Raw genomic sequence first — 27,819 nt, 5'->3', positions numbered from 1 at the left:
TGTTTGTTTTGGACGTTTGGATTGATACCAAACGAAATAAACATAATTAATGAATTAGAAACCTACGCAACGTATATAATTCTTCAATGAGTTACTCCATAACAGAGCCAAGTCAATGTAAGCAAGTGCCTTATTTACCATTGGTTTTACCATGAAGCTATTTATAGAATTAAATTAGAACTGCAATTTTTCGCGGGATTTCATGCTTCGAGTTTCACATAAAGCGACACTATCACAGCAACGATGTGCAAAGATATAGATTTATTTGTAAATAATGTGTATGAGTTTACAAGAAATTGTACTTACAATTAGATACATGATCATATATAGAGAATTGAGAAATATTTACTACAATATGATCAAGATTGGTGTAAAGAAATAAGTGGTAAATCTTTATTCCAGCTATTTATTAGAAATCGATGTTTTAGTCACAACCTCTCCCATTGATTTCTTTTCCTAATTCAAGGTGAATCAAAAAAAATTCTAAACGAGAAGCTGTTTCTCAGGATCGACAGAAAATCTGTTGATCTCCAAGCAGTGTTGCTTTACGATTAACGGTGTACGTTTTAGAACGAAAGTTAAAGTTAAACCAAATTTTTACATCTGCAAGAATTTGAGGTCTTAATACACACCGACTATCATCCCTTCTACAATATCCATAAGCAATAAAGGCTGTGAGTCCAAAATTACCATGTTATCAATTATTATTGCATCAGTTTATCAATGCTGTTTAAAGATAATTGTTTTGCAGATGCAAGTCTTTTATTTTTATGGTCAGAACCCAGCATTGTTTTGGAAATACTTTCACAATTCCGATAAGTCCAGAACTTAAAAGTGGTCACACTTTAGTCCTGACCATTCTCATGCAACTATTATACAGAGTAATAACTATTATGCTGCTCTGATCAGCAAATATAGGTTGGCATTAAAAGTAACACCTTTGGCACAAATAAGGCCTCAATATCTGACGGATTTCTGAGGGTATTCAGTGCCATATAACCTTATAATTCTAGTTACTATGCAACAATGCATTTCAACTATTTATAAGATAGCGGCCAAAAATAAAATCATTCGTTGCAGAGGCGAAACGATATTATTAGACAATAAAAATGAGAAAAAAGATACTATAATTTTGTTTCACTTTTTTGTGGACGAAAATTTAAAGTTAATTCACAAAAACAACTAATAAAAGTACTTACTATTATTATTAACACACACTAAAAGATCGCGAGTTTGTTTAAAAAACTTATTAAAGTATTATATTAAAAAATATAAATAACATTTTTTTAAAAATAATAACATTATATTCGCCCACCCTAACTGCTCACATTCGAATCTGTTAATGAAAATACTTTCAAAACACGTAAATGTTTCAAATGGGTTTAAAAAAAACACAGCGATAAGATAATAGAAAACTTACTTAAGTTTCTTTTTTGCATAATTAATATTACAATACTGTTATTGTTGTCTAGTACAAATATTAGTGCAGACAATGATTAATCACTTATTTACAATTTTTTTTTTTTTTAAGATTAGATATTTTTATTTTATAATTTGTAACCTTTGGATTTCCACGTAATTTCTTCGGATATTACTCTAAGAAATTATTGAGCTTCGGAAGCCACCGGAAGTGAGGAAGGGCCGATTACCGAATCAATATCTCGGGCTCTTTCATGCCTGAAATGCAGGCGACGACGACGACGACGGCGACTAAAGCGGGCGCGTCTATTAAATTTCCCCATTCGATCCCACTTCTTTTTCCGCTTTCAGCGACCTCGATCTCTTTTTAGTAGAGCTTTTCCAGAGTACCTGTCTGTAAGTAGGTGCAAAATCATCTAATGGATCGCGTCTGTAGGCACGAATAGTACGAGCTTCCCTGTCTGAATATTCCATGAACCCCCTTTTACCGCATAAACGTAAAATACTGTTAACAAGAAAAATGTCGGGATCAAAAATTCTTTATCGTAAAGAAAAGCATTGATAATGTAGTGTACATTACAGCGTTACAGGGCATTGTAGGGCAATCGCGTGAAGGTTTGTAATTTATTAAATTAATAAATTATGAGGAACCATCATTGCTTCACACCAGTCGTGACAGAGATAATTAAAATTACAAAGGGCCGGAAAAATCAATTTCGTGCCGAGAATTCCTGTGCACGCGTTTAATACGCTTTGTTATAAATCGTATTACCTTTTAATAAAAGGTCACCACAAACGCTTTGAAGCATAAAATTAAAATTCGTACACGTCAAATAACGAATTTCAGGAAATATGGCGGAAATGACAGTGATCAAACTCCAATTACTCGAAATCGAAATTAACATTGCCAAAAGCTTCCACCTGGTACGGTAAAAGCAATAACATAACCATTTAAAAAACTTTACAACCGCTTGTACCATAAATCTGCCGATGATTAGCGATAGAAGGCAAATATTTGGACAGGAAATCGATAAATTGCTTAGGGAATTTTCCAATGATACATTACTGCATATTAAATTATAGCGCAGGCACGTATTTTTAGATTGAAAGCACAGTTCTACGCCGAATGTGTGCTTTCCTCCACTCTCTAGGTGAGTTATAAAATAAATATTCCCATACCATAAAGTTAAATTTACGGGTAGAAAAAAAACCCGTATTATTTTTCAATTACATTTTTCCAGTACCCTCTTTCTGAATTAACCACTTCAAACCCTCGTAATAAAAATATAAACCAATTCAATCAATTTTATTTAAAAATTTAGAAATAGAACGAATAGATACTTTTTATAATCGATGAAAATTAAATTGCCCCCTCAACTATTCGTTATTCAAAGCAAGAAAACTGATCGATTGTTGGGAAAGGAAATGTCAAGGCTATTTTACATTTAAATAAACCAGAAGGAAAACTAACCTTCGTTTAAATATAAACATACCTACATTTATATACGATTTAGTACTCATTATCAGTTGATAAATTATCCACATATTGGGCAATTACGTATTATATGTAGACTTAGTAATTTTGTGATGTAAATTTATTCACTTATTTTTGTACACTCAACTATCAAATTGAAAAATTTTTAAGAGTTACAAATAAAAATATCTTTAATTGACCTCTCTGGGAAATATTCATCCCTAACGCGAAAACGAAAAATAATGTTCAAAAATTTTGTAGATGGAAATTGTACGTAATGAATCATTTAAGGCGTTTAATAACGAAATAATTTTCTATTCCAAAATTAGAAATTGTTGATGAGAATGATATTAATAAAAATTGTTATTACTAAATCACATAAACGTAATCTACAACCAAATTCTTAAAAAGTATTCCGTATTTTTGGTTATAAACTATAAAACCTTAAAAGCTCTAAATAGGCGTTTTTGAGGTAAAAGATTTTCTATTACATCTCGGAAATTAAAAATGATAAAAAGTGATGTGGATGAGAATTGTTTGCAATAAACCAACAAAACGATACCTGCAGCGATTATAAATCAATCATGATGATACCAACCCAGCGGATTTAAAATCTCAAATATTTTAACTATGACTCATTTATCATATTGGTTATTATCTCAAAATAAAGATTGTTTAAAATAAATCACAAAATCATAATACATTAATAATTTCTTTCCAAGTATTTCACATTTTGATCATAAACTATAAAATCCCCAAAGCTTTAAAGTGTGGTTTTTGGATAATCATTTCTGTACTACCTAGAAAACTAAAAATGGTAGGATAAAATGTTGTATATGAGAATTGTTTATAAAGAACCAACAAAACGATATCCGCAAGCGATTATGACCCAACCGTAATTATTACCAACCTGGCGGATTTAAAGTATTAAACATTTCACATTTGTGGCATTTATCAACAAAATATTTTTTTTCCTCGAGAATTAAAAAATATAGATGAGATTGATATTAATTAAAATTGTTTATAATAAGTCACAAAATCATAATCCATAAACAATTTCAATCCAACTATTTCGTATTTTTAATCATGAACCATAAAAGCTCCGAGGATCTAAATTTATGTTTTTGGATAAACATTTCTGATATAATTCAAAAAGTTATAAATTAAAAACGATATCCACAAGCGATTATAAAACAATAACGATGATTACCAACCCAGCGGATTTAAAACCGTTTCAAATTCAACCCATCCACTTTTATGTACAAGCTGATTTTTGAAATCACTTTTAGTTTTTAAATTTAAACTTTTCAAACTCAATTGGAATTTGTGGTAACTTCAATCTTGAAATCCATTGTTTCGACTCCAACAATCTTGCAAATCGACAATTGTTGTGTGAGTTATTTCATCGAAGTGTTTACGCAGAATAACTAAAACAATACTTAAACTATTAACATGCTAAATAAGCTGTTAACAGAAATAAATTTTCACTCAAACGGTTTCAGTTCATAATAAAAGCAAACTTGGAAAAAAAAGTTGTTTTATAAACAGTAAATTGTAAACTAAAAATCTTTCGCGTCAGAGATAGATTCAAAGTGAGTGCGATTCGTTTCGAATAATCTGTCTCTAAAACTACATAAACACATTCGGAATGAGTAAACAATTTGCGATGGAAGTAAAAAAAAACAGTTTTATAGGACGCAGATGTCTATAAAAAGTAGGGTGATGAAAGTTTTGACGGACGTGTTTTCCATTAATATTCAATGGAATCTAAAATTAGAGACGTTTTATCGATAAAGTAAATACCATTTTGTGGGAATAAATGTTAAGTTGAAGGACTTGTGTATAGTTTAAAACGTTTCAATCTGATAGGTACATAAATTTATTTGATATTAATTAATAAATTTATTGAGAATTTATTTGAATTTATTTTCTGCTGCTATCTTATTAAACTTAAATATTTATCTTAAATATCCTTCCATGTATCAAATATTCTCGGCAAGGTGAGAATATTCTAGGATAAGAAAATATTTATTATATTAACAAGAGGAGGTGCATATTCATTTAAACTTGGTCTGTTTAACATGTAAATTAATTTGAAGCAACATTGAAAATCCTACATCTAATAAATTTTTTACTTGAAAGAACTTTGAGTTGAAACCTTTTATAATATATTGCATGTCGATCAAAATTGAAATGGTAGAGATCAAATAATAATAGACAATTGGTGTTCACGTCAATACACGCATCTAAAACAGTTATGTTTAGTTACATTCCAAACCAAATAGTCCTTTGACGTGCTCGCATATCTATTTGCAGAAGTTATGAATCTGCTAATTTTAGAGAGATCCCAGCACAAAGGTTGAAACTCTAACCTAGACCAAGGGAATTAGCTTAAATTAACGTTTTAGCAGAACAAAATATATTATCAAAATACAATGAAATATACATTTTTTCTTTTTGAAATATTTTATTTATATTTTAATCAACCGTAAAGTTCCATTCCTTTTGATGATAAACACGAATTCTGGTTGTTTGTACCTCCTGTTTTCGGTAACATTCTCCCTACAGAATTCATAAAAAAAGTTTCACAAGAAGGAGCAACCTGCCCCAAAGGCTTTTTTTTTTGGTAAATTCGCACAGCCCATTGTTTACGAACGGTTTCACAATTTTACGAATCATGAATTTTACAACACGTCTCAAGAGAGACGCAGCCCTCACCGCCCAAGGGGTCCCCATCGTTTCAGAGAGGTGACAATTTGCATGTTACTCATACAACGTAAGATGTTACCGAAAAGAGAATTTTCTAATCATCTTGTTTGAAATGAAATCATAAGCAAAATGAAAACATTCACATAATGTTTAGAAGTTTACCGATTGAAAACTCAACTTTCTTTCCAAGTAAGTCTCAAGTTATTTGAATTAATAAAGAGTCACGTCAGGTGGATGTTTATAAATTCAACTATATACCTACCATAACACTCATTCATTCGAAATTTTTCATTTATTCTTTTATGTCTACATCATGTCTTCGATGGTATCTTAGCGTGTTCCGAAAGGATGTAATTTCGACTTCTCTTTTTATCACCCGAATGCCTAGACTTTTCGAAACGTACTCTCCAAAGTAAATAGCCTAGTCCGTAGTAGACGTGGACTTTCCTATCTTTATTCCGGTGCGTCTACGATTTTATTCGATATCCGATCCTCCTATTTTCATCCTATGTATATCCTATAAAAGCAAATATACGTCCATCTAGAATTGAACCCGACAACCAATATCGGAGTTTATTTCAACTGTAGATATCCAAAAGATCGCAAATTTGAATATATTTTTTAGAACAATGAAATTGATTTACAAGCAAAAAAATTGTTCTTTGTTTGAAATCAATATTATTTTGATGCTTATAAGTTAGGAGAAATGGGGATGTTGATCAAATATTATGGAAAAGTACTGTTGCCTCGATTTTACGACAAGAAGGAATAAGAAAAGGAGTTGTTGATCAATTTAACCGATAAAAAAGAAGCAGTCTTACATCACATTGAACAACATTGAGTCTGAACCTAACGTATCGACACCACGTTTATCAACAAACTGGTCAAGCTACTGGAAGCTTAGATTTGAAGACTTTAATATAACTCATTAAGCGGCAAAACCAGGCTATTTGCCAAAAAAGAAATAAAGATGACACCATCAAATATAAATAAATTTAAATATTAAAATTTTTCATTCAAAAATACCTGTTTGGATTAAAAATGATTCCTTTAGAACCATATGTATTGTTCAGCAATGCATCGACGTGCAATTTCATTCAATGTTGACGAAAGCGCACTATTTGTCCCCTCTTTTGTGTAAATTCTGTTGTGTTTTGTTTGAAATGAATTTAAATAAAAATGTGAACTTTTGATGTTTAAATAAATTAAAAAGAAAAATTGATTTTCAAGTTCAAAAATAGTTGATCCTTGACGTGTTACGTGCATGTGAGATGAAAACCGAAATGCAGTTTAAACAAATATCTGTCGTTCAATTATCGCCTTCGGTGGTTCTTTGTTTGTTTAAAAACGGTCAGTTCGATGGGTTTTGCGAAACGATGAATTTTCAGTTATACAAGTTTTAAAACAAAAAAGAATAATAAATCCGATTTATTTATCAAAATAACGTTATCGTATTACTGCGATTTTAATCATAAATAACAATCGAAACCAATAATTTGATATAATCTGTACTTAATCTTTGTCACACATTTCAACAATTTTAATCAAACCGCGATCAATTACATTCAATTATTAATGTAACCGAACCTATGCGGCTAGTTTGGGAAACACATGGGTTACCTACTCAATTACGCTACTACTAGATGATGGCTTTGCGGTTTACATTTTGCTGCAACCTGGTTGATTACAAAGGCGTGCGCGTTAATGTCATTTTGAGAGAAACTCGAATACTCGAGTATAGATACGCGCTTTGTAGAATATTACGCTCGATACGTTTACAATTTCCACAAACGGAGTTTAGGGACGATATGAGACAGAGTTAAACGTTTAAACGTCCACGCTTTGGTGATTATAATCATAACATTAACATTATGTATTTTTTTTAGTGTCTTGTTTAGGTTATCGATTTGAAACAGCACAGCAACGAGGGGATTCTAGACAAGAAGGATTCGTTCTTCCTAGAGGGGGGCGACATAATCAAAAGTAGACCCTTTTCGGAGAGGTCCCGAGGGAAGTTTAATACCGAAACATAAGGGACGATGGCGTAATTATAATTCGATGTTTTGGAGGAGATACAGGTGGCGTTATGTTTTTAGTAATGGAATGAATGTGAACTGGGGGAGATTTCGGGTTGAAAACTTTAAGGGGATTATTATAATTTTGAACGTTTCATGTTTAGGTTGATTTATTTGTATATTTACTTAAAGGTGTAATCCTGTTAATTCCATTTCAATGTGATTTTCTTTCGCATTCTGAAACGTTTTTCACATAACCCCACATCGACGGACGTCTGCGAGAAAATCCTCTGCAGAAATCGGATTGGCCGGGCTTCCTCCTTATTTTCACGCTGTCCCGATCCGCTTCCACTTAGCATCCAGAAACGCCACTCTGACTTATTGGGCGTGAACGTCGACCGGGTTGAGTTTACGTAAAAGTAAAAAAAAAACTCTTTCCTTTTTACATTTGTCAACTTTTCCACCTTTCCCTCTTAAGAAGTGATATATAGGACGACGTGTACTGGAGATGAGACGTCTTGGATCCTAGTCCAATTTAGAGATGGAACGCATCCTTATTCCATACTGCACCTCCAACACCACTTGAAGCTTCCATTACGTCGTCTGTGAATGGTGTAGTATCATCTCGCACACTACTTTAGTTATTTCATGACAAAAAATTTATACAAGTTTTTCTTTTTTAATTTATGAAGAAAATGTGTTTTAATGTGCTGTAAATTTTAGTTTAGGATCTAATTCATAAATTAAATTGACTATGTACGAATGAAATATTGCACACGTTCAACATGGAACCGTTCCAAACCGACTTGCACGATAAATAGCATACTTCATACATCTTACAGCAAGTTCATTACTTATCTTGTTACTATAGCTGATTGAAGTAAAAAGGATAATTATAAAACCATTCCACGATCTATAAATCATAACATTAAAATAAATCTAACGGAATTAACCAAACATTTTATAATATTAGGATTGTATGTGTGCGTTGGTGTGTTGGAAGCCTCAGAATTTCCGGGATACAAAACCAAGCAAACGTTCACGTTCGGTGTTTGAGTACAGTTTCGTAACAACTTGGATGAGATAATAGCATAGATAAACTCGAGGTTAAAACTTCTAAATGGTTACTAGTTAAATAAGAAATTATTCCTATCTGGACCGACAAAGTACCAAGTTAATTCCATTCGTGGTTTCGTTGCATTAATAGATTCAAAATGCACATTCGTCTCGATTATAGGTAATTGTCCGGGAAACCGGAATTGGATAATTCCCAGACACGACAACGAGGTAACTGCAACAATTGTCCTGAATTTGCCTGAAAACGGCTTGATAGTTTGGAATTTAGAGGTAGTTTAGTCGTTTAATTTTAAAATTGATCCATTTAAAAGGTATTTCCTGAAGTTTCTTAGTATAAGTATAAATCTTTTTTAGTAACAATATTAATACAGTAAAATCTCGATTAATGGACAGTAGTCTTAATCGTTATTCAGCGCTATATTGTTATTTATTTATATTGAACGAAAAATACAGGTTTAACCGTCTTAAAAGACGTACGGCTAAACCTCAATGTTTCTAGTTGTAGATCTAGTGTTACTACTAGTGCAAGTGTTAGTTCTAGTTTTAGATGTTATTCAACGTTAGATTGTTGTTTTAAAAATTAGAAATAATAAACCTAAAACTACAAAATTTCGAAAGAGAAGACTCTTCAAAATTAATGGGAAAGATATAATATGTGGACTTTACGCAGAATCACTTTAATGCATTGATGATATAAATACACACATTCACGTCTTAAAAAATCTATTATAATGATATAGAAGAATTTTAGAAACATCAAAATTTATTTCGTCATTATCCGTTAAGTAGGAGTTTATATTTGCAATATCCGGCTCTTATGTTTTGATATAGAGGCGAAGATTCATCGAGTAAATTTATGTAGCTCATAAAGCTCAAACTTGAGTTAGGCGATAACCAATTCAAGACGCTAATTGAGACGGTGTTGCCAAGTTTGCTATTACGAACCGGTGTAATAAATCGTTAACAGTTGTTGAATGAAGTTTCAACTTTTTTGGTGGGATTATCGGATAAAATACGAGTAAAATCCAGAATTAACGGCAATTCCCCTGGGAAGTTTTCGTAGTTCAAAGGTGATTTAGTTGAAAATCAATGAAAAGGCGCGGAGAATGGTTGCTAAGTTAATATTTAATATGATTAATGAACTTTTGGTTAACTGTCATTTTGAAAGGAGTTCCCAAACAATCGTATATTTCCTAAAATGGGAAAAGTCGCGTTATCATCGTTTGTGTGGTATTGTGAATTTGAAAATAAATACGGCAGCCAAACTGTCTACGGCTGGCTAATTTACGGTCCCGGTACTAACTAAAAATAACTCCACGATCAAGAATATCAGCTATTTTTCAACGAAAAATCGTAAAATCTATTTTAAAACCACTCATAAAAAATCGTAAACCGCAAATGAGCATCCATAAAACAGGAGCGCTCGGATCGCTGAGCATTTTTTTTGTACATTTCAAAGATTACTTTTCGCACATCCGAAATCTAATCAAATCAAATACAACACACGTGTCAAAAGTCCACATCGTCTCAGTGATCTATATATACTTTCAAAATATTTACATCACGACTTGAAGTTAATGTACTAACCCGTTAGGTGTTTACGATTCATTATTACGATCTTTTTTATATAACGAGTTTACTTTTTATTTTATTTCGCCTGCGGTAATAAAAAATGTATTTTTAATCCAATAAAATTCCTACTAGGTTATCTTAAATATTTAATATTCCACTCGGATATTAACTTGCTATAACATGCGTAGCCTAATGCCCTGTATAAACTCGTTAATAACGTTGGACTTAATGGACCCAGAAAGGCTATCAGAATTGGCCATCGTGTACCACCGCACGCGTAAATTGTTGTGATTTAGTTAGTAGAATATTAATACGACGTGTTCGGTATAATTACATATTCCAACTATCCACTACTAAACTCTCGTTTTAACGCAACTACAAACACGTTTAACTCAACAACTCTTGTTTTTACAAAACAAATAAGTCTAATGTTATTATCTTCGTTATCCTTGTTAGTGGAAAAGTTTTAAGCATTGTTTCTAGTTTCGGGTACACAACTTCATACTTGATTCTAAATGTAACGACACTCATAGTTGCACTTCGTAATTTAACGAAACACAAAGCACTTTAAACTACCAAAGCAATTAACTGTTAACATCTTTGGAACTGTTTTAAATGAAAATCTTAATGTACAATGATATTAAGTAAGTTCTTTATACAATTGTTGAAAATTACATAATTTGAAATCAACTGATTTATGTACTTAACACAAAAGCTTTTTTGTGGTAAATCGTTTAAAAATTTGTTTTATTTAAAAACAAAAATTATAGTTTTTATACTATAAGCTAAATAGTTAGCGTAGATGGCCATTTTAACACAAGGTTCGTGGTTCGAAACATTGCGGATGCAACGAATTTCATTCTGGGTGAAAATTTTTGTGTACCTGCTATATCAGAATCTTGTGAATTATTTCTGTATTTAAGTAATTTAACACTTCACAAGATGGTCATAATAATGATATTTGGTTTTATTGCAACTTCTAACTTGGATGTTCGATTACTTTGTGGCTATCTTCCCTTGGGATTGGATTAGTTTGATTTGGACTTGGATTTGGTTAAGTTATTTTACAGTTAAATTCGGTCATTTTAATGTTGGGTTAGCATGGTTTGGGTTGGTTTGCTTTGGAGTTAGGTTGAGTTAGGTCTTTGTGGTGAATTTGTAGCCAACTTGATTTAGCTCGCGGTTAAGATGGCTTACATGTTATATGTGTTGAACTTAGCTTGCTTAGGAGCTGGATTACTTTCTTTGAGGTTGAATTGACATACTTTGGAGTTCTGTTAGTTTGTGGTTGAGTTGCTTTGAAGTTTTTTAGACTTACTTGGGGTTGGGCTAGCTTGCTTTGGGTTCGGGTTGGCTTTCAGGTTAGATAGTGTTTTTAGGATTTTTTTGGGCATACTTTGGAATGCTTTTAGTTCAGTTACTTTGAAGTTGCATCAACTTTTTCATACTAATTAATTAGAGTACTTTTGTTCTTAAACCACTTCTTAATTACATAATCTTAGATGGTTTTTAGATAACAAATTACATTAGAAATAAATTGATTTATGCGAATTAACGAGGACATGTATTGTAATAATAATGTCATCAATTGTTAATTGCATTTACTTTAGTATATCAACAGTAATAATCTATATGTATACAATGCTAATTAATACAATCAATCAATTTTAATAGGCAATTTCGTATATTATACATGATGAAGCCTATACAAATTATAACACTCTCGTCAAACTGTCTTTTTATATAATTTATATAAAAGCTTTTTACATAATTTATACCATACCTAAGCGTTTGAAGTAAATGCTTTCTTGAATATACCGGTTAATATTGATCGTTTTCAACTTGACCTTATTAACAACGAAGGTAGATTTTGTTGCGATAAATTTCTTTTCACACCTTCATTTTCAATACAATTCTAAGAAACCATAAAAGAGTTACAATTTTCATTAGAACCATTATTAAGAAGTGTGATTACGATTCTTAGTAGTTCATGGTTCTTATTAAACTCGAATGTTAATTGTATATGTACATACTTGGTGAGTTTCCTGTAGACGGTTGTTTGTTCTGGACACATCGTTCTGTACGAAAATTACTGTGGTACAGCGCAAAATGGTGTTATATATTTTTCAGTGGAAAGCGGACAGGCTGTGAGCTCGTGAATATTTGAAAAGCCGTTGGGCCAAAACGGCTGTTTAACAATTTAGTGAACGCGAGTGCGTTTGCCTAGCACGACAATTCAATTAACCAAGCGAATTATTCTACTTTCCATAATACACAAGCGCCCCGGCTTTTGTTGACCTACAACGTGAGAGATTTACGATTTCAAATTAGATTCATGATTAGAAAATCCTTAACATAAACATTTTCCGTCCAAAAGTAAAACTTAATGCATGGAACGATTTTAAGCCAAAATTCAATTTCCCTTTCAACGCCTTTTTAACCACAAAAACTGAAATGTCGCTATTAAAATTTCGATATTGCGAATAAAAGCATCACCATCACGGTTGCGGAAATTGTCAACGTAGGTGCCGGGGTCGTGACGCTAAAAGGGTATTTAAAATGAATCGAGTAGGGATATTCATCTAATTAAAATTCCACCTGCGGAAGTTAAAACAAGCCCCGGACGCCGTCCCCTCATGCCAGTGGCGTCTCGTCATACCGTGCCATTGCACCAAACCACTATAAACTTTGATATCGACTCGAATGAATACCCAAGCTTTGTTACATTCCGAGTCTCCGGGTTTCATTGTGTTTCGGGGCCATTATTCAGTTTGCATTTAAAAGCAACGTCGTCGTCGTAGCACAGTTTCAGGATGCCTACGGTTGCAAGAATCTCGAATGCTCAACATAGGTGGCGTCGGAGGACTAAGAGTACTCACAAAAGACTATTGATTTACAGTTTGCATTTGCGTTTTACACGAAAATAAGCTTTTAACCTAACCATTCCGTTGAAATTGCTTTGATATCGTTTTGATCTAACTTTTTGTATAAACTTTTTCGTTAAAATCTAAATATATTAAAAAAAAACTTTAGTAAGATAATTTGTAGTTTGTTCGCCTATCCGATTTCAAATGGCGTGTTTTTACCTGTTTGGTTTCCTCCCCCGGAAATCGTTTAGGAAGTCGTACCGCGTCCGGTTGCATTTAGAGTTGGATTAACGTCGACACAGGCGATTTAGCTTTAGTTAAATGGCTGTTGGTGAAGCCGTTTGCATGTACAAGAGAAACACGAATTACTACCAAGTGTTCTTGATATTGCGGTTTCGTCGCCTCCGTGAACACATCAACCCCAAACCTTTTGGTCGAAAAAAAAAAAAAAAACAAGAAAATGTGGAGGAAAATTTAAATGAATCGTTGGTCGTACATCTTTTACGAGAATTTATGTTAATCGTGTTTAATCCGAATATTACAGTAAGATGTTACTTTAGTTCGCGGTCGTGCAACCCGTGAGGGGGTAAATGAAAAATTCTCGTAAATTTAAAATTCAGGAACGCGTTCCACTTTCAGCTCCCGGAATAGAACTTTAAAACTTATTAAAATTTATGCAACCTGGTATGGTTCCTCGGGATTATGCCTGGTCCTGCTTATAAAGTTAAAACGTTCCATTTCAAAACTGCTGGAATTGCATCGGAGGCCGCCTTACCACTTCCTCATATAAAAAAAATTTAAATTTTGAAAAATCAAAAAGTTATAAATCACCCAATTCGAATCTAAAAATAATTTATTTCAAAATCGTAATCAACAAGCTACTTAAGGTAAATATGCTCGTTGTATGATTCACGAGCCAATAAACCGTATGAAATACCTATTGTAGAAGACTGTCGCCGCCGGGGGCAACATTCTCCAAACAAAGCAAATCAAAGCACGTTCAAATTTAATCGGATTGAGCGACCTTTCATGCACCCTGTCGACGGAGTGGTTTTTGCCCCTTTCTCTGCCTTATTGATATTGGGGTCCCTATTTCTCCTTTAAATACAGTTCCCCGTCTAGACAATGCAAAATCAATATTCGTTTGTTCAATTTGGAGATATTTTCGATGGACCGTAGAACGTCGGACGTTGATGTACTCTAAAGGATACACTTTACTTAATTGCGTTACTAATAATTTAATTAATCGTTAGAAGGTTCCTGGTATAGACACTCGGTAAACTAAAGATAGATGAGATAATATTTTATGCAAATTAATCATATTTATTCTCAACGTCAATAAACGAATTAGCATTTTTAATGGTCGCGAGTGCTTGCAAAAGGTATAAACTATCATCTTGTAGTGTCATAAAGGCGCGGGTGACGCGAAACGCTCCTAAATTATCCCGCGAGTTAATAATTAACACATTTAATTATTTAGCAACCGATCTACATTGGATCAGCAATCGAATCTTAAGATTTATTAACGCTTTCTACTACCCTTTTATGGTACAATTAGAAAGACGCCATGGGTAATCAATCACCTTTCTATTTTTAGATGTTTTCCGCGTCGTCGTCGGTACGGTATCGATCGAACGATCTAAGGTTCGAACATTTGCGCCCAACCTGTATATAGGTCGACCCATGTCGACTAAAATCGTCATATATCATGAATGACCTAGATATTTAACGCGGCGACGCATTTTTTGTCATTTCAACCCCTCGGTTCGACTGGAACTTGCTTGGATCAGGTGGTGCATTTCGCCAAAAAAAGAACGACCTCAGTTCAGTTATCGATTTATGTGATGACAAATTTGTGGATTATTCCAAACCGTTAACAATAAAAATATTTAAAACTACACTTTTTTATACTAACACGATATAAAAGATATTATTTGATTAAGAATCGATCGTGATACGCTAAATAGTAGAAACATCTTTCTATTTTATAAAGAAACATCACTAGCATGTGATCGAACACGTCGTATTTGGTGTATTACGAAGGAGTTTGTGTGGTGCGTCGTCCACGACATTTAGTTCTCACAAGAACTGACATGCACGAGATTGTAGCACGTCGTTTATGTTATTCGAATGGTTGTTGGGAAGTTACAGGGACGCTACATGTATTGGTTCCGATTGAAATGCAAATTTAAATACACTTTAAAGACTCTGTACAGGGTGTCCCAATTTCGATGTCCACATAGGCTATCTCCGAAACTAAAAGAGATAGAAAAAAAGTAGCTTACATGTCATGATCTCGTTTTTCGAGAAAATGCTAATGCCGAAAACTGCGAACAGCTATCGTCTTTTGTTTTCGCCCTATCGGCAAAAACTGAAAATTTTGCGAAAACGACAAACGCGAATATCTCACTTATTATCAAAGATGGAGTATTATAAATAAAACATTATATGGGCAACTTTTTACGAAGAATTCAGTGGCGTAGGTAGAATTTTTTTCCCATCTTTTATTTTCGAGATTTGAGACATAACTTTATTTTTTTAAATGGAAACCATAGTTGGCTATGACCTAAAATAATTTGTTATTTTCTTCTGATAACAAATATATATAGTTTGTGGGGTATATTTCTTATAGTTATTGAATAATTAACAAAAATTCATTTTGTTCTATCTAAAACTAATGTATGTATTTAAAAGTTAATGTTGCTATGGTGATAACCATACATACTATGATGGAACATAATGTATCAATTTTTTTTGTTCTTTCTAAAACTATTGTATGTATTTAAAACTTAATGTTGTTATGGTGATAACAATGCCACGATGGAAAACATTGGGTACGTTCAGCAGGTGTCAGCAGGTGTCAACAGTTGAATTAAATCAGTCAGCTAGTTGTATGAGCTTTAATACAGCGGAACGAAATCGGCTGAACAAGCAATTGAGAATTAGCAGTTCAGCATAACCTAAAACTATGGCCAACAATAATATTTTTGAAAATTTTGTGTTATTACAAGAGATAATGGATGATGATGTTGATTTTAAGGCTCATTTCATTTTATACAGTTCTGCCAGTTTTCAAAATTAAAGGGGAGAAACAAAAAATATTAATCCTAACCTAGAATTTCACAACCGCTGACAAACTAAGCGCGGATTACTTACGCTGAGATATTTACTAAACTGCTGCGTAACAGCGCTGACTTAGCATATCGTTCAACCGCGACTGCTAATATAGCAACTTAACAGTTGACACCGGCTGAACGTGCCCATTGTTTCCAATTATTGCCAAAGTTTGTAGTAGTACTTAAAAATTCACTGACAACTCTAGCATTATGTGCTGGTGCTCCGTCATATTGAAAATATATCATTTGAGACTTATTTAATGGTAAATTGTCGACCAAAGGCACAATGTGCTGCCTTGATATATTGAGGTATTACCTGAGTTTAAGTTTTTATGGTAGATACTATATGCCAACATTCTATTATCTAAAAGGGCACACCATACATTGAACCTCAACCTTCTTTGAACACTCAGAGACTTCATTGGTCCAGATGACATTTTGAACAAACAGCAGATTATTTAATTTTTCTAAATATCATCTACAAAATTCTAATCTTAGATTGACATCTCCTGCACGTAAATAATGAGTTAGGCCCGCTTTGTATAGTTTATACATATTTTTCTTTCATATTCGGAAGCAGCGGTTTTTGGGTCAGACGTCTTGTTCAATTTCTCTGCAAGATGTTGATGGATTTATCGCAAGTGAAGCCAACACATTGACTTCATCCTCTTGCAGGCCATTTTGGTATGTTTTTGCACGTGGTTTGGGGATGGACCAAAAATCTATTAAACTTTCTGCTAACCGGCTGAAGGTTCTTACGTGCGGTTGTCTTCTTTCCGAATACTTTGTGAAATATAATTCCGCGGCTAACGTCGCATTCTTATCTGATAACATATAGCATTCCATCATGTTACATTTTCATAATTTTCGAAGTTCATTGTAAAGTTTTATTTAGTTTTGTTATACTTTGACACCTAACATGCTGGTGCATCATACCAGCTCATAATGCCAGAGTTGTTATCGAATTTTTAAATACAAACTTTGGCAATTATTTGATACATTATGTTCCATCATAGTATGTATGGTTATCACCATAGCAACATTAACTTTTAAATACATACATTATGTTTAGATAGAACAAAATGAATTTTTGTTAATTATTCAATAACTATAAGAAATATGCCCCACAAACTATATATATTTGTTATCAGAAGAAAATAACAAATTATTTTAGGTCATAGCCAACTACGGTTTCCATTTAAAAAAATAAAGTTACGTCAAAAATCTCGAAAATAAAAAATGGGAAAAAAATTCTACCTACGCCACTGAATTCTTCGTAAAAAGTTGCCCATATAATGTTTTATTTATAATACTCCATCTTTGATAATAAGTGAGATATTGGCGATTGTCGTTTTCGCATAATTTTCAGTTTTTGCCGATAGGACGAAAACAAAAGACGATAGCTGTTCGGAGTTTTCGGCATTAGCATTTTCTCGAAAAACGAGATCATGACATGTAAGCTACTTTTTTTCTATCTCTTTTAGTTTCGGAGATAGCCTATGCGGACATCGAAATTGGGACACCCTGTACACATGGGGAAGTTTGTCGAATACGATGGAATAGTTTACATGATGCAAATTTTCTAGTTTTAATTTTAATTATTATTCAGCGTTAGATTATTGTATATTTTTTATTGAAGTAATACTAGAACTAACACTAGACCTAGAACTAGAAAGTTTCGGGTTTAGCCGCACGTCTCTTAAGAGGGCTAAACTCGAATGTTTCTATTTTTAGGTCTTTTATTTGTAGGTGTTTCTATTTCAAAAATTTTCTGATGTAAGGGTACAAAAATTTTACATCATTGTAAAGAGAAAAGTAATCTCTATCAAATGAGCCTAACATTGCCATTTAAAAAAATTCAAGTGTTATTCGTTGTTCATTTGTTTTCTGAAATAAAAACAATTGAGCTGAAACAGTGTCGCATTTTGTTTACTAAACATTTCTCATCGTAAACCACTGGTTGATTATTTTTAACATTAATACGATGAACCTCGAATCGCAAATTTCGAAACTTTTTAGTTCTAGGTCCAGTATTAACTCTAGTTTTGTTATTTAGTTTGTTAACTCTAGTTGTTTATTAATTGTTATTCAGCGTTAATTTGTTATATATTTTTATTGAACTGAAACTAGAACTAACACTAGACCAAGAACTACAAACATTCGGGTTTAGCCGCACCTCTCTTAAGAGACGTGCGGCTAAACCAGTGTTGGTTCTATTAATGCTACTGTTAGTTCTAGTTTTAGTTGTTAGTGTGTGTCTGAAGACGCACGACTAAACCCGAAACTTTCTAGATCTAGTGTTAACTCTAGTTTTAATTGTTATTCAGCATCAGATTGTTTGCATAGTAGATATTGTTAGTGGCCTTATTTCCTTGATTAATGAATAGATTTCATTCAAGTTTAGACGATATATAATTGGAATTTCTTAATATTTGAGTTGTTTGTTATTTACGAAATGATTATAAGTAATTTTTACAAATTGCTTATAAGTAAAGTTTGACATTATTTTGGGAACAGTACAAACCAAAACATCACACATACAGTACAATTTCGTCATAGTTACAATATCACGTCGATGCGCACGTGAACGACGCGATACTAAAAGCAATTTTAATTCGAACGGACCGGATGGTGCTGGAATACTCTGTGTCATACACTGTGTGTCATACACTTTTAATCAACGTTGGTGAATAACAAATTTTGATGGACGTGTCAAACGACAGTGCACTTTTCACTGAACGTTATTACTTCACGGCATCTATGTATGTACTTCCGCAAATGTACACAAACTTGCAAAGCTCTTGACGTGGACGGGGAAGTTTGAAAACGTGACGTTTCAAAATCATTATTGCTTTATAATTATTCGGAATTATTCCGTTCACGTCCGATGAAATTCGATGTTACACGAAATTGAATTAAAACGTTCCCCGAAATTTTCATAAAAACACCTCCCTTCGTTCACAAGAACGTTTATTTAAGGGTGGACAGATTTTCAATTTAAATTGTATTGATCGCAAAAGGTTTTTTTTGATTATTTATATCAACGACACTTCAATTTGATGAATTTAATTGATTGGTCACCTTTTATTTAATGAACGCATTTTTCACGCGCCGATTCAGCGTTTTTATCGGATTCGGCAATTCATCTTCCACAAGAAATGATGAGGGTTTCATTCAATTTATCTCGCTCGCCTCTACACCCAGAATTTATCAAAATTGCAATTTTTACATCTTCGATCTTGCTGGTAACAAAATTTAAGTCTGAAATAGAATTAACCTACTTTAAACTTTAGAAACGGTTGTGGTGTAAATGTAAATCACGAATGTAAAATCTGTTTATGTTAAAACCAAACCAGCTTGTATTGAGGTTTAAAATAATAAATATTATTGCAAGTGTTAATGGCAGTTTATAGCTTTTTCGGGGTAATAATTTTAAAAGAATGTTTAACTATATTATACGTGTTTGTATGTAAGTACAAATATTTTAGTAAACTCATTCAAAGTAATCGAGCTTTTATATACAGAAAAAGGAATTCGTTGTAGGAAACTATTGAGAGCTCAACGCGTTCCAAGTTATATATGTTTCGGTCAATATGTTTCAGTTCTGACAAAAAGAAACGAAAACCCAACTATATACGAGTAGCTGCAACACATTGTAAATGAACCTTAAATGGACTGTCATCCAGCTCAGTGCTTTCAACATTGTCAATGTTTTCTTTATTCTTTCAAGAGGGTCACGGAATAGTGGACATGGAAACTGTGAGCAACCTCCGGCGAACGACGAAATAAACTTTCTTTCATTTTTCCCAATCTCGGGAAACCTTTTCTAAAAGTTACAGAAGCGAAAACGTAGTTATTCCTTGGAGATTATTCTGAATTTGATGTTTAAGATTCGCAGAATTTAATCAAAGCTCGAGTATACAAAATTTTTATCATTTAATTTAGACTCTTAAAACTAACCTTAAACAAGATTGACGGAAGAAGTAAAAAAGAAAAAAAAAATTATCTAAAAGTTGTTAAAATCAGTTCAGAAAACTCTTCTTAAACGAAAGTGACGAAGAACAAAAAAGCATTTTTTAAATGTTAAATTCTTAATTTTCTAATGTTACATCTCATAGGTTGCCAAGGATTAACAATGAGATAAAAGTGAATATGATATCACATCGTTTGATCTTTTCCAAGATCAAAGATTATCTTTTCATCGTGACCGCTGTCGTTTATTTTCAATGCTTGAGTTATGTTACTCGATGGATTAGACTCGTAGACGGCATCTATTCCTACAGTATTGGAATTGGTATCTAAATGTTCTATCACGTAGTCGTAATCATCCCAGAGTTTCCTTGCATGTAATCATTACGCGATTACATAATTAAAGTAAATTTTGGGTCCAGTTAAAAAAGTAATTAATTAAAAATTAATAAAATAAAGGGATAAAAATAGCTGTATCTTATAATCAGCTAGCACTGTGTCTATTGTATTTATCATATTACATTATTAGCTCAGTTTACGAACTATTTGGGAAGTTATTTGAATTGTTGTAAACGAATATCAATTTTGGCGTGTTTATCCAATTAGTGGTCGTGCGAATCTGTAGTTTAACGTTCGTGTTTTGCATTAATTACATTGGATTCGTAAAAATTTATTGAATATATACGTACACCGGATAACTCCGTTACTATCAGGATAAATTTTAAATCGTAGCAAAAAATCGTTTGTTTAATGACTACTGTAAACTGTAAATAAGTGGCTAAACCTAATTTTCCTATTCCTATTTTTAATGTACTTAAAAATAGACAGGTTTCACATAAACAAACCAAAAAAAAATTTAAATACACCTAATCTGCACAGAAATAGGCAAGTAACATTAATAGTTTGTATTTAAATTTTTCTGTAATTACTAGCTGCCATAACATTTACATATATGACGTGCATACAAAAATTTTGTTATTGGTGTTACAGTTAAGTTTAAAACGGAACTGTTATCGGAAATTTCTTTAAACGAACAACAAAGTAATTTTAAAATTAACTTTGTAAGTAATAAATTAATATAATTGAAAAACATAGTACGATAACCTAAAATAGTAAAAAGAAATATAAAGGTGTTTATTAGTAGATAAGTTATAATCAAAATAACATGAATAAAAAAATTCAACACCTCACCATACTATTTTTACTACAAAAAAAAACTCGTGATTATCTTCAATTAGTAAAGAAACGTGAATCGTACGTAATAGTAAGATGTAAATATTTCATTATATCGAACAAACTCTTTTCAATGTATCGTATTATATAGTTTGATCGATTATGAGAAAATAATTTAAATCTCGACGTTAGCATAATTTATGATTCGTTATGCAGCTTTAGTTGTTTATTCAGCGTTAGATTGTTGTATATTTTCCATTAAACCAGATATTATTTTTCATAAAACCAGAATGTTTCTAGTTGTAAGTCCAGTGTTAGTTCTAATGCTAGTGTTAGTTCTAGTTTTAGTTGTTATTCAGCGTTAGATTGTTATATTTTTTTCATTAAACTAAAACTAGAATTAGAAACATTCGGATTTAGCCGTCTTAATAGTCGAACGGCTAAACCCGAACATTTCTAGTTTTAGGTCTAGTGTTAGTTCTAATGCTAGTGCTAGTTCTAGTTTTACTTGTTATTCAGCGTAAGATTGTTGTATATTTTTTATAAATCTAAAACTAGAGGGCTAAACTCGAATGTTTCTAGTTCTAGGTCTAGTGCTAGTTCCACTTTTAATTGTTGTTAAGTGTTAGATTGTTATATATTTTTATTGAACTAACACTAGCCGTCTTAAAAAACGTTCGGCAAAATCCGAATGTTTCTAGTTGTAGATCTAGTGTTAATTCTAGTGCTAGTGTTAGTTAGCTCTGTTATTTTATTTTAATTAAAATTTGTTATTTGTTGAAAGAACTCTAATGCAAAGAAAGTATTATGTCAAATATCATCTTTGCATAGTAGATATTGTTAGCGGACTAATTTCCTTGAGTAATGTATTATATAGTTTGATCAATTATGAGAAAATATATAATTTAAATCTCGACGTTGGAATAATTTATGATTCGTTATGCTTTTAGAAGTCGTTTTTAATAATAAATGTACCGCATGGAAAGGAGTGTATACGTCATCGGAATACAATAAACTACGTAAAAACGATCGATTTCCCACTATTCGCACCGCGTTTAACCTGAATGCAACGAAACAGATGCGCATTGGAAAAATATACAATTACACAACGCGTTCGACATTTGTTTACATTTATTTTTGATACGTCCATCAGTTTTACCTGTGTATGTGTCAATTCGGACATTTTATTCAATAAAATGCCACTAACAATAAGTTTAATGAAATAATATGATATATATTTATTTATTTAGAGCTATAAAGATATTGGATCATCCAATTTATAATCACAAAACACCACATTAAATAGTTTAATATGAACTTTCCGCAGAAATATTGATTCAATTCATAAAATTGTAATACGAAATTTATAAAACATTATTGTATCAAAATTACCAATCATAATAACAAGACGAATCGATCCAAACTTATACAGGCGAGTTCATTACAAAAACATGAACATTGTGTATAATTAAATATACATTAGATCGAATCGTAATGTCGACGTGAGCCCTAACACTTTTATTACAAAAGGTTTCCAAGTTAAATAACTTGAAGGTTTTATCGCGCAGCGTTTAAAATTGTCGAGACGAGAATAAATAATCCAACAATCTTTTTATAACAGAAAACTAAAAGTTACTTAGTTCTATTCATAATGCAGATGTGCTTTTATGTTTATATTTTATTATACACACATAAAATATAAATAGAGAACTTGCCTCTCTGTACATATTTGGATTTCAAACTATTTTTATTAAATAATTCACCACATTCTATACATATGAATGCATGCGAATCAAAAAAACAATACTTTGTTAATATTGGAATATTAAATGAGACCAATATTCAAATTTCAAATAATACGCTTCCTGGGTAATATCAAATAAATGATAAACGTTGGATTTAAACAACGCGTATTAGTTGAACAGTAATCAGAAAAGGTAGGAATTATGGAATTTAGAATGGAAATATTTATATCTACGCGTGTAGTAAAAATTGCATCATATTAATTTATTTATTCTCGATATACACGTGTAAGTTTTGAATAATTTTGTTTAAATAGTAAACACTAACACAACAGAAAATATTATTATTAAAAAAGAATTTAAATTTTAAAATTGTAATCTACTTTCATATCGAAGATATTAATATTAATATATCAACATAACACGTTATTGTTAATCTGGAAAATTATTTGTTGTTTATGAGTGACTTTAAATGAGATATTGAATATTAAAACGGGATTCATTTAAATTTATATAAAATTAATGCGATACAATATATTTATGTAATTATTTATGGGAAACAATTTCATTACGCAAATGGATTAAAGCTTAAAAAAAGTTTCCTTCTTAAAAGCTTTATCTTAATTGAATGAGGGTCTGAGTTTATTATACGAAATTAAAACGGGCTGAGGGAAAAACCTTGTTGATTTAGGGAAGTTTTAAGGTTTTAATTAGAACTCATTCCAAAAATTTCAAGGCAAGCGCTTTATAATTATTTTTCATCAAACACTTATATTTATATTTATTTTAATATTTATGTTTGCCCAATAATAAGAGTATATAACTTTTTATTTTCAGGTTAGGTTATAATTACTAAAATTACAAGATTTCATCCAAAACAAGGTCAACATTCAGAATCATTTTGAATCGTTTAAAAGTAATTCGAAATAATTTAAAAAACGTAATTGATTTAAAAAGAAATATGAAATTAGAATAAATATTTAATTAATGTGCATAGCGTGATTCATTTACAAGGACGGTTACATTGTTGCACGTGAACTCAATAAGATTGCTTTTAAGAATGTTTCTCACATGGACTTGACTGGTGACATGTAGCGGTTAATTTCGTTTAAAAGAATAATTCCCGTATTTAATATTGCAATTTTTTTAGTATTTCAAAAAAATATATAATAATTATAACAATTTTGAGTTAATTACAACAATCTTCCAGTAACATAACTATATATTTTTCAACACAATTTAAGATAGTTAAACCTCACTTCTTCAATTAAGTAGATCTCAAGAACTTTATCTTGCCTTTCAGTTATGTTCTCAGTTTTTTGGGATCTTTGGTTTTACAAAAAAAAGCTCTCTCAGCCCAATTTTTGCGAATATCCTCATTGATTGTGTCTTAGGCAGCTTAATAACATGTAGATGTGCAATTCTTATTTTTAGATTACTATTAGTGCAAAAAGAATTAAATGTTCTCAACTCTAACAGTTCTTTTCTGGATTTCTTGGTGATCAGAAAATCGAGTAATAATTTTTTTTGTCTCATAACTAAATCATGATTCCGAAGCTTATCTTCAATCTAGGTGTAGCTGATAATTTGGCAAGCTCTTGTGCGATTATCTCTTGAAATTTGCGAAATATACCTCAAAACGTTTAAAGAATGTTTCTAATTCGGAAGAAATCTTCAATTAAACCTTGTCCCCAAGATTGATTGTTTGGGTTGTGATAATTGTTATGTAGGTACAATCTTGAAAAAAAAGTGTATCAACATGAAGGGACTGAGTTTTAAAGACCATTATTAGGACTGTAATAAGTTTGACTTGGTGAACCTCACCGCTCTAAGCAAAGAAGTAATTAATCTTCAAAAAATCGTATCTCTTAAATAAATTGAGATATTAATATGATGTAAAATGCAATTTGAAGCAAATTTAAGTGGTATTTAGTGTGTTAAAGATTATTTCGTCATATCTTTACATGTAAAGTTTCGATTTTTTGAAAGCAACTCTGCGTAAACATAATCACAGATGTTAGATTAAAAGAAATTGAAAAAAAATCGTATCTCTGAAATTAATTGAGATATCAGTATGATGTAAAAAGCAATTTGAAGCATATTTAAGTTGTACATATTTAGTATGTTGCAGATCATTTCGTCATATCTTTAAATATAGAAGTTACGATTTTAAATATCTTAAAGTTTCTTTATATGTAATAATGCGGGTGGAGACACAAAATAATTAGAGTGTCAAGATAAAAGTTTGAGAAACACCAGGTAATTCACACAAGCCAGATTATTGGAGATCAAGTCGACGATTGGTATCCTTGACTTCATATCCAATCATTTTATGCTCGAAAGATCCAATCGAGTATATCAATTACTGCAAGTAGTATCACGTAATTAACAGCGTAGAAAGTTTTGGAGTAATTAGAAAGATCTGAAATTTACCCCCTGGTTGTCGCTTTTCCAAGAAGATATGTCTGACTATATATAATGATTTTGGGGAATTATCGCGGTGTAGGTTCCTGATTCAACAGAACTTTAACAAAGTTTTTTATGAAAAAAATTACGTTTTTAAAATAATGAGTTCGCCCTCAAAAAATTTGTTTTGCTATAATTGGAATAGTTAGGAGTCCTTCAGACTAAAAATGAGGAAAGCCGAAATATTGGTTCTAGTGGCAGCGGTTTTACTGAAGTCGACTCATTTAGAGACGGCACCAAACCTGTTGATGTTTGTAAAAAGTGATTATTTTTCGCTCTACACCAGAGAGATGCTCTGTAAGAGGCTTGTCGTTGCCAACCAAGACACTTCACGACACCCCCACTCACAAAGAGTTTTTTTTGTTTAAAACCCCTTCATAATATGGCTTTTTTTCAGTTTCAATATTAGTCGCTACAAACAAGTAACAAAAACTTGTAATAGAACAACCTCCACATTAGTACCTTAATAATTTTTGGGACATGCTATTAAGTTTCAAATCCTTCTTGTGTGGTATTTCGTACCATTAAGTTTTATGTGTTCCTCCTTGAAAACATTTATACTCAAATTCGTGGTAGGGGAGTCTACAATAACCCGTCATCACTTAGCATCATATGAGAGTAATAGTACTCAGCGAATCTACGTTAATGAGCAATTAAATAAGACACTAAACAAACCAGTAATGACAAAGGTATAGTAAGAAAGATCTTGATTAAAATAAAAGTATACAGCTTATTAATAATTAACTATTTGGATTGTATGTAAGGGAGACTTTATCTTTAGATCCAATTTAAAAATCAAAAAACCCTAACTTCATAAGAGATTAAGTTATGAAATGAAATGTGTTGTCCTTGATGTTTCCTAGACCTCTCCTCCTAGGTATTGATGTAAGCTATCCAAGGGATTATGGCTATGGCCATTGTTATAGCTGTTTTAAGCACTCTCATTAACTAGAAGTTGTGTTTATCCCTAGGGTAACTTTAATCAAGATGTGGTAAAAGTAAAAATGACTAAATTTCAAAACTACTAATTATATTTCTTGCGACTTGTTCTTCAATTGAATTCATCATCTCAATTCTACGCTTATGTTAAAAACCATAGAAATTCATCAGTAAAGTACTACCTACTCATCTCATAAAACAAATATTTACATTCGTTCGAAACGCGTTATCGTAATCTATAGCAAACAACTCCTCGTTCATGTTAAATGTACTAATGTCTGGTTTCTAATAATTTATTATAATAATTGTTTGTTAATTTAATTTGGAGGTGTAGCAAAAAAAAAGATGTGCCAGATAATAAAAAAATATATAAATAAGTAAATTTTCACATTTTTATTTTACTCTATTTTTCTTTTAGTTTTTTCAACTCGAACGTTTCAAGCGAGATTAAAAAATTAATTGCCCATAATTTCGTTAACGATGCAATTACCAGATTAAGACTCCCGATAAATCAGTCGAACCGGTAGCCGATGTAAAAACAACGCCAATGGAAATCGCCTTGGAAAATTTAAAAACGTATCTTTCCGTAGATTTGTTTACTTCGGACTTACCTTATGTCGTTCTCGGCCCGTTAGTTTGTTTCTTATTTCCGATTGACTCCCTCATCCTCCAACTGTGTCCATGACGCACTGAATTCATTCATTCAAAAACCAAAACATAATTTCACTCGATTTGTTTTTATTTCTGTATTCTTTTATTTTCCAGAAGCACTATTACGGTTTAATTTCTTTCATTCATCTTTTTTTTTTTATTGCGCTTTTTTAATTAAACTTTTCCCTTATTTTATTAATTTTGTTTAATCGACCGGTTGCGAAAATGTTAACACTTTAGTTTCCGCACCGAATGGAAGGGTCAATTTTTCAATTATTTTAGGTCGCGTCGCTCTATTTTTTTCTCCGGTGGCTACACGCGCTTGGTACTCCTCCTATCACTCCGACCGTAGTAGGTTCAGCAGGAGTTAGAGCAGGCGCTGAACCGAGTCGGGCAGCAGGCAATGTTCGACTGTTTTGGGTTCCCTCAGCGTTAGCCGATGTCTACGATCCATTATTTGGAAACCTGCGCGAAAATTTTTTTATGGCTCTCTTCACTTGCGATCGTTGCACGTCCCTCGCATTTATTATTCATATTACAATTTCATATCCTCAATGGAAACAATACAACCTTATCAATTTTTTAGTATTCATATAAATCAAAATTGAGAAAATGTACGCAATTACTTTA

At 32.0% G+C, this 27,819-nt stretch overlaps 1 protein-coding gene across 2 annotated transcripts in view; it reads right to left on the bottom strand.

Moving 5' to 3' along the window:
• Positions 1–27,587, bottom strand: part of LOC111427460 (5-hydroxytryptamine receptor 7) — a 43,829-nt gene extending 16,242 nt beyond the window's left edge. For both annotated transcript variants that reach the window (XM_023062615.2, XM_023062616.2), the window contains exon 1: positions 27,150–27,587. The gene's annotated coding sequence lies outside the window, so the exon portion shown is untranslated. The remainder of the gene's footprint in view (positions 1–27,149) is intronic.
• Between the last annotated feature and the right edge of the window lie 232 nt (positions 27,588–27,819).

The sequence above is a fragment of the Onthophagus taurus genome, chromosome 2 (genome assembly GCF_036711975.1).
Source record: "Onthophagus taurus isolate NC chromosome 2, IU_Otau_3.0, whole genome shotgun sequence".
Taxonomy (NCBI): domain Eukaryota; kingdom Metazoa; phylum Arthropoda; class Insecta; order Coleoptera; family Scarabaeidae; genus Onthophagus; species Onthophagus taurus.
The sequence above is the reverse complement of the archived record's forward strand: the minus strand, read 5'-3'. Positions and strand labels throughout refer to the sequence as shown.